Source organism: Artibeus jamaicensis, unplaced genomic scaffold (assembly GCF_021234435.1).
Source record: "Artibeus jamaicensis isolate MK-2021 breed Jamaican fruit bat unplaced genomic scaffold, CSHL_Jam_final scaffold_1283, whole genome shotgun sequence".
Lineage (NCBI taxonomy): Eukaryota > Metazoa > Chordata > Mammalia > Chiroptera > Phyllostomidae > Artibeus > Artibeus jamaicensis.
The window spans coordinates 2217210-2234471 of NW_026522028.1; the positions used below are offsets into that span (position 1 = coordinate 2217210).

The window sequence follows — 17262 nt, forward strand, 5'->3', positions numbered from 1 at the left end:
GTAGCAGACCAAAGAATATTCCAAAGCCCCTCTTATGTGTTCATTTTGACACATCAGCATATTAAAAAATGCATGTGAAAAGTTGATCAATATTCTGCTAACCCACCCTCCCAAGATTCTCACCTACAGAAAAAAGGTAAACAGCACTCAGGACAAAGACTCAGTGTGGGCTCATTCTAGAGCTCGCCCATACCACTTCACTGGCATGAACCTTTTATTTCCTCCTAAACTCTAAGGGTTCCCAAGGGAGTTGAAGCTAAAGGAGCTCCAAACTCCTGGCAGTGGCAGCACTATGCAGGCTAACCCCTGGTCCTGTCTCCAGGGCCCCCTTTTTCTCTGACTTCCCAGTAAGCTGACAGCAGCCCTGCCTTGGCTTATTCCTTTCTTATAACTGTTCTAGGGAGCCAAAGCAAAGCACTGCCTAGGCTCTCCTGTTACTTCTACCCTAAGTCCTTCCTTTGTTCCACTGTCTCTTGCCTTAATAAATATACTATCAAAAGCACCTGACTCATGTTGTAAATCTTTCCTACATGAAGTCAAGAACCCACACTTACAGGCAGGCCTGAGGCAGACCTGCTCTGGAACCTGCCTGTCCAGTAACACAATGGCCCATCAAAGGTTATTGCAAATTCCTGGTAGAGGCGTCAAAGTAAAAGGAAATGCCAGGTCTGATTGCATGCCTTCAGTTAATGCTTACCCTCTACTCTTTGTCTCAGTGTTGTTCCCTTCCCTCCACCCCAAGGGAAAACCTAATATGAGAAACATACCTCACTTCTTGAGGCCTCAAACCAAAAGTGAACAGGATATTATTTTAAGAATTCTGTTGAGCCCCGACTGATGTGGCTTAGCTGTTTGGGCATCATTCTGCAAAGCGAAGGGTTACTGGTTGACTCCTGGCCAGGGCACATGCGCAGGCTGTGGATTTGGTTTTTGGTCTGGGGGAGTGTGAAAGGCAACCAATTGATATTTCTCTCTTGCGTTGATGTTTCTCTCCCTCTCTTCCTCCCATCCCCCCCTCTAAAAATAAATAATAAAATGAAATCTATTGAACAACATATGAGCATAATATATCAAAGCAAATTGAAATTGCATATTTGATATGCTTGTCCTTCAGATTCATTGATCATCTAGTTACAAGAGATTTTTCCTCAATTCCACTGCCCCAAATAGCATTCTCACCGCTTGACATTTCCTGAATTCCTCTACTCATCAATTGAAACATATTCTCCCAATGATACTACAGTAATTCCCCCTTATCCATGGGGGATATATTTCAAGACCCCTCAGTGGATGCTTGAAGCCACAGGTAGCACCAAATTCTATATATATATAATGTTTTATCCTATATATACAAGGAATCTGTGCAAAATAATCCAACCATTGTTAGTATAACAAGAATTGTTTGCATGACATCAATGTAATCTGACAGCCAAGGAGAGTGGGCTGGAATACGCATGTGTGAACAATGATGGTTTCACTGTACTAGTCAATGGCGGTGGTAGACATTGTTGGGTGAGCATGTGTACTGTGGGGTCATCACATTCAAAATGACTGAGCGAGTAGAGCAATGAATCTGCATCAAATTTTGCATGAAGCTTGAACATTCCTCCATGGAAACTATTTGGATGATTCAAAAGGCCATATCCTTGGGCAATTGGTGGTTGTCAGCTTCATTGCAACAATGCACCCACTCATGCATCACATCTCATGCAGATTTTCTGGCAAAACACCGAATCACCCAGTGACTCAGCCCCTCTACAGCCCAGATTTGGTGCCCTGCAACTTCTGCCTTTCCCAAAACTCAAATCACCTTTGAAAGGAAAGAGATTTCAAGACTATCAATAAGATTGAGGAAAACCTAACAAGGCAACTGATGGCAATTGGAAGAACTGTGTGAGGTCTCATGGTGCCTACTTTGAAGGGGACTGAGGCATCATTTTCCTGTGTACAATGTTTCTTGTATCTTATATCTTCTTCAATAAATGTTTCTATTTTTCATAATGCATGACTGGATACCTTCTGGAGAGACCTCGTACATACCTATGATAAAGTTTAATTTATAATTTAGGCACAGTAGGGTATTAACAAGAATAATAATAAAATTGAACAACTATAACAATAAAGGTTGTAATAAATAATAAAACTAAATAAAAGCTTGTCATAAAAATTATGGGAATGGCTTTGGGCCATTACTAAATCAAATAAAGGTGACTTGAACACAGGCACTGCAATCTGTGATAGTTGACCTGACAACCAAGATAAGCACTAACTAACTGACTAACAGGCAGGCAGCATGTACATATAGCACAGCTACATTGGACAAAGGGGTGGTCCATGAGATTCCATCAAACTACTCAGAATGATGCATACTTTAAAAGTTCTGATTGGTTTATTTCTGAAGTATTCCATTTAATATTTTCAGAGCTTGGAACTGTGGGTAACTGAAACTGTGAAAAGCAAAACTTGATAGTAGGAGACTACTGTATTTTCTTACTCCATTTTTGAGAACAATTAAGAGCTTATTAGTATCTATTTCCATAACCACCACTTATAACCACCTAAATGAAAAAATATCACAAAAAAAGCCATATGAACAGGAGAGCCTAGGAGGGGGACAAATTTATATTGATTTTCTATAGATCCATTGACTAGATTTGTCCAGTCCATTTCAAGGAGAGTTGAGAGAGCACTAATTCAGCACTGAGTTTTGAGAAATATCGGCAGTGTGTGAGCCTCCAGAGACACTGTGTTGAATGAAACAGAAAAAGCCTCTGCACTTCTATAGCTTACTGTCTAGGGGAGACAGACAAATTATCACACAGCTAAGGCACAGTTAAGAGCCATGATGAGTGCTGCATGAAGTATAGGTTTGTTTTGTTGAAGTGTGCGGGGAACCTAATTTCCACTGAAAACTCCAGGAAGGCCTCTCAGAGGTCGTCATGTACAGCATGACCTTTGGGATGAGAACCAGGCATGAAACCACAAGGGGTAAGATGGGCAAAAGCCCTGAAGTAAGAACTTGGGTGTTTGAAGAAATGGCAGGAGTGAGTAGCATAGGGAGGGCATCAACAGAGCTGTGGGGTGCAGAGTTTGCAGAGAAAGGCAGAGGTCAGCTCCAAATGATTCAAGATATCATCTTAGGGATAATGGGAAAATCTTGAAAAGGTTTTGGAAGAAAATGGCATGATCCAGTTGACATTTTATAGTGATTATTCTGTAGTTTTGGGAGATTAGATCCAAGGACAATAATGGATGGCATTTATGTTTATAAATCTAGAAGAGGTTATGAAATTGAGGACATATTAAACAAATTATATATAAGACAACACACTTTGTTTTTGGAAAGAGTTAGGTGTCAGGAAATACACCCAATTTGTCTAATGAGAGAAGAAGTGCCTATTAGGAGTGGTAGAATTCTAGAACAAAATTCCTAGTAGACACTACTTACAAATGCTTCCTCAAGTAGGTAAAAGTCTAAATTACTTGAAATGCTTTTTCCCATTTGATCATCAAATGGATCACCTGACTCTAATATTCCCCTGCATCAAAACCATGTAAGATCATTCAGATACGATTTCACAGGACAAAGCCAAAAATTGCAGGTCTAATTCCTACTACCGTTGCACTCACATGTCTCCATATAGCTGACTATGTGACTGCTGCTACAGTGAAGAATAGTGCTCACTAAATTTAAAACTATATCACCCAGAACACTTGTTATTAATGTATGTCCTAGTCACTGTAATAATTATATAAATCCATTGTACAAGGGTTGCTGTGGTGGCTGAGAGACAATATCAGCATTATCATCATGCATTGTAGTGTTGGTGCCAACCACGTGATGAATATGAGTAACAATATCATGGACTCAGTAGGTGATTTTTAAACTAAATGTATGCATTTTAAGAAATCGATTGCACACATATTATAATAAAAAGGCAATGATAGAGACCACTATTTTTTAAAGATGAGTTTCACACATTACAGCAAAAATACATCATATTGGCGGTGGAGGGTAAAAAAGAAAGAAAATCCATCATATTAACCTCATGCTAATATTCAGAAAATTCTTTACAGCCCTTGCTTCCCTTTTCCTACAGTCTTGCATTTTCTTACCAGTTTGGGAATGTATAAATTTAAATTTGGTGTAGGTTGGTCTATTCTCCCCATATATTTCTTTCCTGCAAAACTGTTGGGGAACATTTTACATTTGAATTATCACAATAATTCAGATGAAGTTTTGCTGCAACCAATCTCAGCTCTTAAGAGCTTATTCACATGTGAAGATACATGAAGTAGGCTTTATTTTGTATTTTAGGAAATTGAGCAGCACATTGTGTCCTTCTTTTCTGGAAGTGGAAAGTGTTAGCTAGAAATGGTCCAGAGCATAAAAGAGATGAATGCAAAGCACAATTGGTCAAACCCCCTAGAGTTTTTCATAACGTCCATTTCTAATCTCCCTGGAAAAAAAAACTTCAACTTTGCTTTCTATGAAATAAAAAATTCTGCCCTTGATTATTAGCCATTTCCAGCTATACTCTTAGTTCATTTAGACATACATTTAGTGAAACTTTCCCTGTAAATCAGTAAAACAGGTCTCGATCTCAAAAATGTTTCATGCTATTTGCAGAATTTCTTTTCAGAGAGTGCCACCACAGGATTCCTATAATCCTAAACTGGTTCTTAGTTTTCTGTAATATATACAATTTGGGTTTTGCCTTCTGCTGTCACATCAATGAAAATTTCAAATAAAAGGGGTTAAGAGAGCCCAAGGAATATTCCCTAATATTCAAAATAACAAGGGAAAGAGAAGGACTTGGACCCTCTAAATCTGATTCACACTGAACATGTAGCTGAAGGGAAGAGAAATGTACTGGGTTGGAGGCTATAGTCAACTAGAAAGTATCACAGTCTGCTCTCCTCTTCAACTCTGTCTGCAGTTCTGGGGCCTTTGCTTGGGAATAACTGGAGAAATCGTGAAAATAAAGGGTGAAAGAAGATGGATACGTTTTAATTGCACTACAACCAGCAGAGAGTAAGTGGTGAAGACAGAATGGATTTGACTACATGTAGGTTTGGGGTTTGGGGAGTTTGAAAGCATTTCAATAGAGGGAGGGGAAAGACTTTTTTCTGTAGCCATGCATGTGATACTGTGATAGAGAGTAAAGAAGAAAGAGGATTTTAAGTTGTGTTGATTGTCAAAAAAGATTAACATCCATAGCCATTTCTTTGGATGCTAAAAAATTAAATGACTCTCTAGTTGGTTTTGTCACTGTCTTTTTCTTTTCTTTCTTTCATTTTTTAAAATCTAATGCAGGGCTCTATACATTTTGTATACAATCTCTCAAATCCTAACAAAGTCATTACTATTGTGCCCATTTTCCAGATGATAGAACTGAGATTCAGAAATGTTAATTGGCTTGCTCAAGCCATACAGTTAATAAGTAGGCCTGCTGGAGATTTGAACCTGATGTGTATGAATCCAAAATCTATTTTCCATTCTATCATGCTTCTCCCCTATGCATTCATTCCTCTGAGCAGAGAAAGTAAACCGAGCATTACGAAGAAAGAATTATCGAACTTCCCCTTTTATCATTCTGCTGTCAACATAAATATACCCTCCATAAATTTACTTTGTTTTTAAGTATATTTTATTGATTATGCTATTACAGTTGTCCCAATATTCCCCCTTTTCCCTCCTCCACCTGACACCCCCATTCCTTCCAGCAATCCCCCCTTCTTAGTTCATGTCCATGGGCTGGGTATATAGGTTCTTTGGCTTTTCCATTTTCTATAGTATTCTTAACCTCCCCCCTCTATTTTGTACCTACCAATTATGCTTCTAATCCCTGTACCTTTTCACCTGCTCTCCCCCTTCCACCTCCCAGCTGATAACCCTCTGAATGAGCTCTGTATCTATGATTCTGTTCCTGTTCTAGTTGTTTGCTTAGTTTGGTTTACTTTTTGTTTTTTAGATTCATTTGTTGATAATTGTGAGTTTGTTGTCATTTTATGTTCATAGTTTTGATCTTCTTTTTCTTAAATAAGTCCCTTTAACATTTCATGTAATAATGGCTTGGTGGTTATGAATTCCTGTAGCTTTATCTTGTCTGGCACTTTATCTGTCCTTCTATCCTAAATGATAGCTTTGCTGTATAGAGTCATCTTGATTGTAGATCCTTCCTTTTTATCACTTTGAATACTATTTGCCAGTTCCTTTGTGCCTTGAAAGTTTCTTTTGAGAAATCAACTCATAGTGTTATGGGAACTCTTTCACAGGTTACTCTCTGCTTTTCTCTTGCTGTTTTTAAGATTCTCTCTTTATCTTTAACCTTTGGCATTTTAATTATGTGTCTTAGCATGGTCCTCTTTGGGTCCATCTTGTTTGGGACTCTCTGTGCCTCCCAAGCTTGTATTTCTATTCCCTTGGCCAAAATAAAAAAGTTTTCTTTCATTTATTTTTCAAATAAGTTTTTAATTTCTTGCTCTTCCTCTTCTCCTTCTGGCATCCCTATGATTCAGATGCTAGAATGTTTAAAGTTGTTCCAGAGGTTCCTAAGGCTCTCCTAATTTTTTTTGATTTCTTTTTTTTTTATTCTGTTCTGGTTGAATGTTTATGTGTCCCTCATGTTCCACATTGTTTGTTTGAAACCAGGCTCCCTTCCCTTTATTGTTACTTCCCTGTGGATTTTTCTTTTTTCACTTAGTAGAGCCTTCATTTCTTCCCTTATATTTTTGCCATACTCAATGAGTTCCTTGAGCATCCCGATAACCAGTGTTTTGAACTCTGCATCTGATAGGTTGGCTATCTTTGATTTGTTTAGTTCTTTTTCTGGAGGTTTGATCTATTCTTTCATATGTGCCATATTTCTTTGTCTCCTCAATTTGGCGGCCTCCTTGTGTTTGTTTCTGTGTATTAGGTAGAGCTGCTTTGAGTCCCTATCTTAGCAAATGTATTAAGTTGTATGGGGTGGAGACTTAGGTACTCACCAGGGCAGGCAACCTGCTTTACCCACTTTGTTGTGCTGCCAGGGGCTGAGGGTCGGAGAGGGGACAGTGCCACTGTTTGACTTCTGGAGTCTTGCCTGGCATTTTACCCATGTCTAGTCACTTCACCCACTTCCCATATGCAACTGGAGCCCTGCTAGCTGTTGCCCTGGTGTTCATTCCCAAATTGCTTGGGTTCGCATATGTTCTAGGTCTATGCAGGCCCTTTAAACAGTCTCTCCTGAGTGACTGGCAGTTTCTTCTGCCAACCTAACCCCCACTGGTTTTTATAGCCAGAAGTTATGAGGCTTATCTTCCTGGCACTGAAAGCCTGGGCTGGGCAGTCTGGCCTGGGGCTAGGATTACTCACTCCTAAGCCATACCTCATGATTTTTATCCACCACATGTGAATGTGGGACCTCCCATTCCACCACCATTGTGGCTGTCACTGTCTCTCCATGCCACACCATGTTCTCTTTTACCCCGGCTCCCCAGCTCCACCCCTCCTACCCATTAGGATGAATATGTCTTCTTTAAATCCTTGATTGTCAGACTTCCATACAGTTTGATTTTCTGACAGTTCTGGGTGTATTTTGTTTTGAGGTTAGTTGTGATTCTTGTTGTGGTGTGAAGAGGTGAAGCATATCTACCCATGCCTTTATCTTGACTGGAAGTGTAAACTTATTTTAAATCAAAACAGGAGTACTCTTAAATAATAGTAGATAATTTCAAGAAAAACACAATTATCTGGTTCAATTGGATTTCATTTGACTTATTTCTTCTGACAGACACTGTTTTTAGTGTGGGTGACAGAACATACATTAGAAATAATGAATCAGTGGCTTGTAATAATGATACATAATAGGCATTCTCATTCTTTTCACACAAATCACAGACAAATGTGTTCCCAAAGACTCAAAGATTTGTGCAGAAATGAGAAACAAAAACCAGTACTGAAGACTCAGTTCTCTAAATAAAAGAGGAATATCATAGAAACACAAGGTAGCAAGGTTTCATTGATCATTTGTCTACCTGGGATCCTGTCAGCAGCATTCAGGTTCACTCTTCTTTCTTATCAGAATGTTTTCCCGGCTGTGTCTTTATGGATTATCTATTTTTGCTGAATAACTTGCAGCACTGATGCTAATCAAGAGAAAAAGGAGCTGCCATTGGTGATGAACATTGTTTTCCACTGACTGATTGTGCTAATCAATTTTCTACAAAGAAAATCAGGAATAAAAGATGGCCAATAATTGCAAAACACTGCTGTACACATGAAGAAAAACAACTGATGCACAAAGCACAGAGAAGCAACTCTTGAAAAAATATTGCAGAGTTGGCTATTTAAAAAGTATATATATAATGTTGGAAAGCAATTTTTCATAATGTAACACCTAAGCCTTATTTTTAATATGTGGGTAAGGACTATAACTACTTTAATCTGGTATTAATAGTATCTGACAATACTTTATAATTTGCGATTAACCTGGAATTTCTTGTTAGGAATCTGAAAACTCATTGAAAATTATAAAAATTATCAAAATTGCTGGTGCAGGGATTGCATTTAGTCTCTGATTTTAATTTCGTGCATATGATAATTACAACTGAGTTCATGGCAGAAAATCTTTATATCTAATGATTCCCAACTGTCAGTGCAGCTCAGGAAATAATCCCTAGTGTTTCAGCCTTCATGTACAATGTGCTTGCAAGTTCATTGTGCTATCGCAAGTATGAAATCCAATGTAATGCTGATTCTACAGGTACTTCTATGCAGATATTGTCAAGTACAATCTAAAACTTACATTCTTTATAAAAATTATGAATTGTTTTTTTCAATCTATTGTGAACTTAACACAAAATTTTTAGGATTTTGTATCTTGAGTCAATTACATAAAAGATCTTGAATTATATATGTGAGTAAAATATGTTAGATAATGCCTGAAATTTTTGAGATCAATTTTGGCTGCTTAGAAGTGAACACCACATTTCTTCAAATCTAAGAGAGCATCAGTTATAAGTTTCACTGAAAAAAGTTAAGGAAGAAATATATTACAAATTGAATTATTATGTATTGCTTTAATGAAAGTCCTACATGACACATGATCTGGTCACACCAGCCTCTTTTTGCTTTGAATTCGCACTTCCAAGTGATTTGGAACTTTCTCTTGCCCAGAGTGACATTACTCAGAGTATTTTAAACAATTTCAAAAAAGGTAACCAAAACCTAAGACAGCAGCATCTATTTGTGATGAGAATCCTCCTAAGGTCTCATGAAGCCTTTTTGTATTTCTTTGCATAAAATCATGAAAGCATGTCCATTCCCTCAATGATAAGTATTTGCTCTAATAGCATTAATTTTATACCCTACCGCTGCATATACATGCCCAAGTAATTCTATATTTCAAACCGAATGATATTGTAATCACCAATAAATTGTAAGGCAATGAAACTCAACATGTTAATTAACATAAGTCAATGGGAATGATATTAAAAGCTATTACCAAGAATATACATGGGCAGACAATGACAAGTACTACATAACTGCTAGCTAGACGATTGCAGTTGGAAGATTACAGATACATCCTGACTTCAGAAAAGTTAAAATGTGAAAAGTGTGCATCTTAGGATTTATGAAATACAGTAATATATTGCAAGGTAAAACTTTAGAGATAAAGATACTCAATTTCTTAATTTTTCACCGTAGCTACATGAAGACTAATGAATTAAGAAAGTCTGTTTCAGATGGTGATAGAAACTAGATAAGAATGTTAGTTTTTTAAAAATATTTTACTTATTTTTAGAGAAAGAGGAAGGGAAGGAGAAAAGGAGAGAAACTTTGATGTGAGAAACATCAACCAGTTGACTCCTGTACGTGTACCCACTTGCTATTGAACCCATAACCAAGGTACATGACCTAATGGGGAATCAAACTAGCAGCTTTTAGCTTTGCAAATGACACCCAGCCAACAGAACCACACTAGCCAAGGCGAGAATGTTGATTTTTAAGAGGATTTATACTTCATTAATTCCTATTCTGGTGATCTTCCCCCTTTGAATGATTCATTACTTTGTGACTTTCTTATTTTCTTGTGCTCAAGCTGTTATTTGATTGAAGAATGATTTGTCTCATCAGTTTATCAACCACTAATCATTGAAAATGCTACATAAGTTGCTTTTCTTCTTTATAAATTGAATGTACTTGGCAATAGAAGATATTCTTAATCCATTATGTAATTTCAATACCTTTGTTACTTTGTGGAAACTAAAGGCTAAAAATATTATTCTTTATTAATCTTTCTAAAATAATACTTTCTTTCTGCCAAATCAAATGTCTTCCTTTTGTTTCCTGAATCACTTGTAAATTTCTCTATCCACTTTTGGATAGAGAAATATAATATAAAAGGCTTTTTATAATTTAGCCACATCTAAATTACTAAATTCTATTTTCCTCTGCCAGAAACCACATTATCCTGATATTTATTTTTATTTTTTAAAGATTTTATTTATTTTTAGAGAGAGGGGAAGGGAGGTACAGAGGGAGAGAAACATCAATGTGTGATTGCCTCTCATGCACCTCCTGCTGGGGACCTGGCCCACAACCCAAGCATGTGCCCTGACTGGGACTTGAACCAGTGACCCCTTGATTCTCAGGCCAGCACTCAGTCTACTGAGCCACACCAGCCAGGCCTTATCCTGACTTTTAATTTGGTCATTATAATGACTACTCATAAAATGGCTATAAAACTATTCTCAAAACTTTAACTTCTGTCCAAGGAATTTTCTGAAAGTCAAATAATTTATTGTATTATTTGGCTTTGGCTAACAGCATACAATGTGTACCACATCTGGACTTTGAGTGTTACTAACTCTTTGATGCATTTGACAGAATCAGAAAAGGAGAATCTGGTGTATCAGTTCTGACATCTTCACCTGGCTTGAGTGGTCCTTTCTAATGTTGGTTTTAGGGGTGCTTGGTAGACATGTCACACATTAAGTGTATGTGAAAGCCTTCTCAAGCAATATATTTCCTTTTTTATTCTTTTATCATAACAGTATATCTCTGTCAGTAATGAAGCCTCTTCCTAAATAAAAAACAACAAAAAAAAAACAAATTTAAAAACTGGTACACTATCACTGAATACATTAAAATTATCATTATATAACAGAAGGCTGATACTGACTTTTGGTAATTATGTCCCTTACACATCTACTCTGCCAAAAAAAAAAAAAAACAGAGCTCAAAATTATTGAAGGACAAACACTATAAAAAAATAAGATACTTCAGAGTAAAAATAAACTTACCAGTACCTGAATGTGTTTGTCTTCATGGAGAAAGTATTCTGGATTAGTAGAAGTAATGTATTTTCCCATGTGTAATGAGCAATTTTTCCCAAAAATTTTAGGGAAAAATAAGGATGTGCATTATACATGAGTATAATGATTACATGCCATGCATATAATAATCCCATGTACAGTGCACAAAAAATGTGGGTGTGCATTATACATGGGGGTGCATTATGCATTGCAAAATACAGTTTGTTTAGCTGTAGGTCAAAGGACTGAGAAGAAATTATACATTGTTTGAGTTGGTATGTGATGGGCAGTAATTTCTTTTAACCTTCTCTCTTTTATAATTTAATAGACTACAGTCCTAAGTACAATCTTTAACCTGAAAGCCATGGTCACTTCCTCACAAAAATTAGTCAACTACATATATGATATAAGCTGTCCTCTTCTTTTTTAAATTATTTATTTATTTATTTATTGAGAGAGGGGAAAGGAAAGAGAGGGAAAGAAACATCAATGTGTCATTGCCTCTCGTGTGCCCCCCACTGGGGACCCGGACAGCAACCTAGGCATGTGCCCTGATGGGGAATTGAACCAGTGACACTTTGGTTCATAGGCCAGTAGTCAATCCACTGAGCCACACCACCAGGGCCCTTTTCTTTTCTTTTCTTTTCTTTTTTAATAAAAGTTGCAACATGTGAAGTACAGTAAAATGAAACAATAAAACAAGGTATGCCTGCCTGTACAGGGGTTTTATGAGATGCCTGAGCCTTCAGGATTATCAGCACCTGGATCAGATTACCAGAATGGTCTCCAGCTGAAAGGAAGGGATTCCTTGAGTCTAGGGTGGATGGTCTCATGTGTTGGCGGCTTAGAGCACAGGCCTTTAGTTTAAAGGCATTTGGATGTGTCTTCCAACCTTCACACAAAGCTACATTTATGTGGACCGTCAGCATCATGCAGGCCAGGCCTTTTTAATGCTACATTTGCTCAATCAAAATACATATTGCACAAAAACATGAGGGGTGAGCAAACTTCAAGCATGACGTAAAGATTTCAGAATGCATCATATTTATGTAAAAAAATCTCAGAAAATACACTTAACAATTGAGACTTAGGTATACAAAACCTTAGCAATTCCTTTGCTCTTTACCATACGGTAGAACTGACATGCCCAATCACATCCATAATAATATTATGGTGAACTTTTATATGACAAACCAAATTATTATGTTCTATATATAACATAACTCCTTATTAGAATGTATAGTGAAAAAACAAACATAGATGGATTCTCTGGTTAAAATCAAAACATACTTTCTCTTAATGTGAAGGACTTTTTTTTTTACTTTTTTAAAAGATTTTATTTATTTATATATATTTTTTATAATTAATTTTATTTAGTTATTTTTCAAGTACAGTTTTTGTCTATTTTTCCCATCCCAGACTCCCCCGCCCCTTGCTCCCCTCCTCCCTCCCATTTCCACCCCCCTTAGGTCTCATCTCTGTGTCCTTCCTATTTGTTCTTCCAAATCCCTCCCCCTTTTTCCCCTTAACTTCCCTTCCCTCTCCCCTCTGGTCACTGTCCCCTTGTTCTCTATTTCAGGGTCTTTCTTTTTTTTTTTTCTGCTTGCTTGTTTGTTTTGTTGTTTAGCTTCCTGTTAAAGGTGAGATCATATGCTATTTGTCTTTCAGCACCTGGCCTATTTCACTCAGCATAATGCTTTCCAGTTTCATCCATGTTGTTGCAAAAGGTAGTAGCTCCTTCTTTCTCTCTGCAGCATAGAATTCCATTGTGTATATGTACCACAATTTTTGGATCCATTCATTTACTGATGGGCACCTAGGTTGCTTCCAACTCTTGGCTATTGTAAATTGTGCTGCTATGAACATTGGGGTGCATAGGTTCTTTTGGATTTGTGTTTCAGGGTTCTTAGGATATAATCCTAGCACTGATATGTCCCCTAGGGCAAGGGACACAATGGAAAGAATAAACAAATGGGATCTCATCAAAATAAAAACCTTCTGAATGGCTAAAGAAAACAGTATTAAAATAAAAAGAGAACCAACTGTATGGGAAAACATATTTGTCAATGATACCTCAGACAAGGGTTTAATCTCCAAAATACACAAAGAGTTTACACAACTCCACTCTAAGAAGACAAGCAATCCAATTAAAAAGTGGGCAAAGGACTTGGACACTTCTCCAAGGAGGACATACAGAGGATCCAGAGACACATGAAAAGATGCTCCATATTGTTAGCTATCAGAAAGATGCAAATTAAAACCACAATGAGATACCACTTTACGCCAGTCAGAATGGCCATCATAAACAAAGCAACAAACAACAAGCGTTGTGTAGAGAGGGGGACCCTAGTTCACTGTTGGTGGAATTGCAGACTGGTACAACCACTATGGAAAACAGTATGGAATTTTCTAAGAAAACTAAAAATGAATCTGCCTTTTGAGTAAGCTGTCCTTTTCAAATAAAATTATACCATCTTCATAATTATGGATATTATGATTCAATGACCACTTTTTACATAGTGAAACATACACATGTATAGCATTATATATATATATATGTATATATATCATATAGATATGAGTTTTATATTTATTATGAGCACAGACTTTAAAAATTAAGGTTTTACGAACTAAATCCTGAGACTTCCTCCAAGATGGAGGCGTAGATGGAAGCACTGGGCCTTCTCACACAACTAAGTGTAAAAACAACAAAGTTTTAGCAATAAAAACGCAGCCAAACCACAGAAAATTGAACTATGCGGAAGTCTGAAAATAATGAACCCTTCAGCCAAACCTGTAAGAGGGGCAGAGCCAGCAGCAGAGCGGGATCAGGCAGGAAAGATCCACTGGACCGACTCGGTGTGCAACCCAGGTGCGCCAGCAGCTGTGGGCGTGTCCCAGGTGTGGTGAAGCCGGCGACCCCACTGAGGGCACCAGGCAGTGGACCCACTGAGGGATGATCACAGTCACACATTTGTGCGCAGAAAAACCAGTGAAGGAGCTAGCAGTGAGACAGCCCGTGAAGGCCCCAGCAGCAGGAAGCGCCAGAGGGAACCGCCATTGTCCCTCTCTGACCCCACCCCCACATACAGCGTCACAAACCAGCGACCTGGGGGGGGGCCCTCTCTGACCACACCCACACATACAGTGTCACAAAACAGCAACCCTGGTGGCCCCGCCCTGGTGAACAACTAAGGCTCTGCTCCTCATACCTAACAGGCACGAACAGATCAAAACATGGCTCAAGAAGAACTTAGAGCCCCAGAGCCGATAAATCTAAGCAAGGAAGAAATAGCCAAACTTTCAGATGCACAGTTCAAAACACTGGTCATCAGGATGCTCACAGAACTGGTTGACTATAGTCACAAAATAAAGGAACATATGAAGGCTAAACTAATTGAAATTAATGGAAATACACAGGAAACCAATAGTAATGGAAAGGAAACTGGGACTCAAATCAAGGGAGTGGACTAGAAGGAAGAAAAAAATTACCAAACAGAAAAGAATGTAGAAACAAGAATTCAAAAAAATGAGGAGAGGCTTAGGAACCTCCAGGACATCTTTAAACATTCCAACATCCAAATTATAGGAATCCCAGAAGGGGAAGAGGAACAGCAACAAGTGGAAAACTTATTTGAACAAATAATAAAGGAGAACTTCCCCAATCTGGCAAAGGAAATAGACTTCCAGGAAGTCCAGGAAGCTCAGAGAGTCCCAAAGAAGTTGGACCCAAGAAGGAACACACCAAGGCACATCATCATTACATTATCCAAGATTAAAATGAAGGAGAGAATCCTAGAAGCAGCAAGAGATAAGGGGACAGTCACCTACAAAGGAGTTCCCATCACACTGTCAGCTGACTTCTCAAAAGAGACCTTACAGGCAAGAAGGGGCTGGAAAGAAGTCATGAAATCCAAAGACCTACAACCAAGATTGCTTTACCCAGCAAAGCTTTCATTTAAAATGGAAGGACAGATAAAGTGCTTCTCAGATAAGATCAAATTCAAGGAGTTCATCATCACCAAGCCCTTATTATATGAAATGTTAAAGGGACTTACCTAAGAAAAAGAAGATAAAAAAGATGAGCAGTGAAAGGACAGCAAACTCACAGTTATTAAGAACCACACCTAAAACAAAAGCAAACTAAGCAGACAGCTAGATCAGGAGCAGAACCATAGAAATGAAGATCACATGGAGGGTTAGCAACAGGGGAGTGGGAGGAGGAGAAGGGGGGAGAAGGTACAGAAAATAAGTAGGATAGATGGTAGGTAGAAAATAGATAGTGGGGGAGGGCAAGAATAGTAGGGGAAATATAGAATCTAAAGAACTTGTGACACATGGCATAAACTAAAGGGGGGAATGGTGGGGGAGGGGGTGTGCAGGGTGGAGGGGAATGAAGGGGGAAAATAGAACAACTGTAATGGCATAATTAATAAATACATTTTTAATTAAGGTTTTACAAATCAATATATATGAAAATAAATTTAATATTCAAAAACAGATAATTTAATTAACATGATGGGGTACAAACAACCATTAGAAATTACAGCCTCACCCTGACCACTGTGGGTCAGTTGGTTGGGTGTCCTGTAAGGCAAAGAGTTGCCAGTTCAGTTCCCAGTTAGGGCACATGCTTGGGTTGCAGGTTTGGTCACTGGTTGGGTGTGTACAGGAGGCAACCAATGGATGTTTCTCTCTCCCTCTCTTTTTCTTCCTTTCTCTTCTGTCTAAAAATAAATAAGTAAAGTCTTTAAAACAAAGAAATTATGGCCTCAATCAGTTTCTTCATATATGTAAAACATTAATCTTTTTACCCCGATTTTGAACTTTTTTCTTTTAATTTTAAATCATTTTTTACTATTATTCTACAACAGTTGTCCCAATTTTCCCCCTTTTCCCTCCTCCACCATTCCACCCCGCTCACTACCACAGTCAATTCCCAAACTCTTTTCCAATGTGGTTATCCATCAGCCTTATATGAAGTTTTTAAAAGAATACCATATCAGTGCTCACTTTGGCAGCACATATACTAAAATGGAAACAATACAGAGAAGATTAACATGGCCTTTGCACAACAATGGCATGCAAATCTGTGAAGCTTTCTATATTTTTCCCAGTCTGGGCACATACCTAGGTTGCAAGTTTGATCCCTGGTCCAAGTGTGTATGACTCCTAGACCTGGCACACATTGTATCAATGTTTCCCTCTCTTCCTTCTTCTCTCTCTAAAAGCAGTGAAAAAATGTCCTTGGGCGACGATGAACAAAATAAATAAAAACATATCAAGAAATTATGGTACATATACACAATGGAATTCTATGCAGCAGAAAGAAAGGAGCTCCTACCCTTTGCAACAGCATGGATGGAACTGGAAAGCATTATGCTGAGTGAAATAAGCCAGGCAGTGAAAGACAAATACTACATGATCTCACCTTTAACAGGAAGCTAAACAACAAAACAAACAAGCAAGCAAAATATAACCACAGACACTGAAATAGAGAACAGGTTGACAGTGACCAGAGGGGAGAGGGGAGAGAATTTAAGGGGAAATATGGGAGGGATTTGGAGGAACAAATAAGAAGGACACAGGAACAATAACTAAGGGGGGTGGAAACGGGAGGGAGGTGGGGAGCGCGAGGCAGGGTGGGCTGGGATGGGAGTAATAGACAGAAAACTGTACTTGAAAAATAATTGAATAAAAAATATATCATAAAAAACATACCATGTGATCTAACTAGTGTGATCCTAACTAAAATCTATACATATTATATGCAGCTAACAATATACCTTTATCTATATATCAATATTTAGAAGGGTATATAACCAAATGTAAAATGAGAACAGAGATTAGTATGAGCCATGGCATTATAAAATACTATTCTGGTATTCTGGTAAAATGGGATTACTTTGGTGTTACAGTATGTTCATTTTATGTTAGTTCTTTTTTCAAATACAGATATTC

The 17262-nt window shown here is 37.9% G+C and overlaps 1 non-coding gene across 1 annotated transcript; it reads left to right on the forward strand.

The window, feature by feature from the left end:
* The first annotated feature begins 16306 nt into the window (after positions 1-16306).
* On the forward strand, positions 16307-16413 carry LOC119062166 (U6 spliceosomal RNA). Its single transcript, XR_005084935.1, has one exon. It is a non-coding gene; the product is annotated as a U6 spliceosomal RNA (small nuclear RNA).
* Positions 16414-17262: the final 849 nt, after the last annotated feature.